Consider the following 620-nt stretch of genomic DNA (forward strand, 5'->3'; position numbering starts at 1 on the left):
TTTCCGGGGAGGTTACTGTGCGTTGATCACATGACTGACACAGACCTAAGGTCCTTCCCCTCTGCTTGGGAGCAGAACAGGGCCTTCCCTTTGACCCCTCCAGAGTGGGGTGTGGAGCAGGGCATGGGGCTTCAGCTGGGTAGAAGCTGGAGGGAAGGGGACAACCCCAGACATCCCACAACCAGGGGTGGGCTCTCCCCTGGCAGAGTATATACCCTGGCCCCCAACATAAAGAGAGGCAAGATGAAGCCCTTCCTTCCCTGGGTGTCCGTGTTACATCCCTCCACTGAGACCGCCAGCCAGGAACCCAGCCCTGACCTCCCCCACAGTAGGACCCCAAATCCTAAGCTCCCTACCATGGGAATACCGTCCTTAAAGCCGTCTTCCCTTCCAGGGTGATGGACAGTGTTTGCTGTCTTCTCCCTGCAGCTTGGGCCTGACCTGGGGGCCCGCCTTTCTGCTCTTCTGGGGGAGCAAGAACAATCCTGCTTGCCTGTATTCAGCCCACACAGGCTGGAGGCTCTCATTCATTCATTCAGCAAACCTTAATCCACTCTGTCTCAGCCCCATGCTGCAAGCACCAGACACGCGGATGAATCATGGATCAGACACAGTCCCTG

This window comes from Crocuta crocuta, unplaced genomic scaffold (assembly GCF_008692635.1).
Source record: "Crocuta crocuta isolate KB4526 unplaced genomic scaffold, BGI_CrCroc_1.0 scaffold255, whole genome shotgun sequence".
Classification (NCBI taxonomy): Eukaryota; Metazoa; Chordata; class Mammalia; order Carnivora; family Hyaenidae; genus Crocuta; species Crocuta crocuta.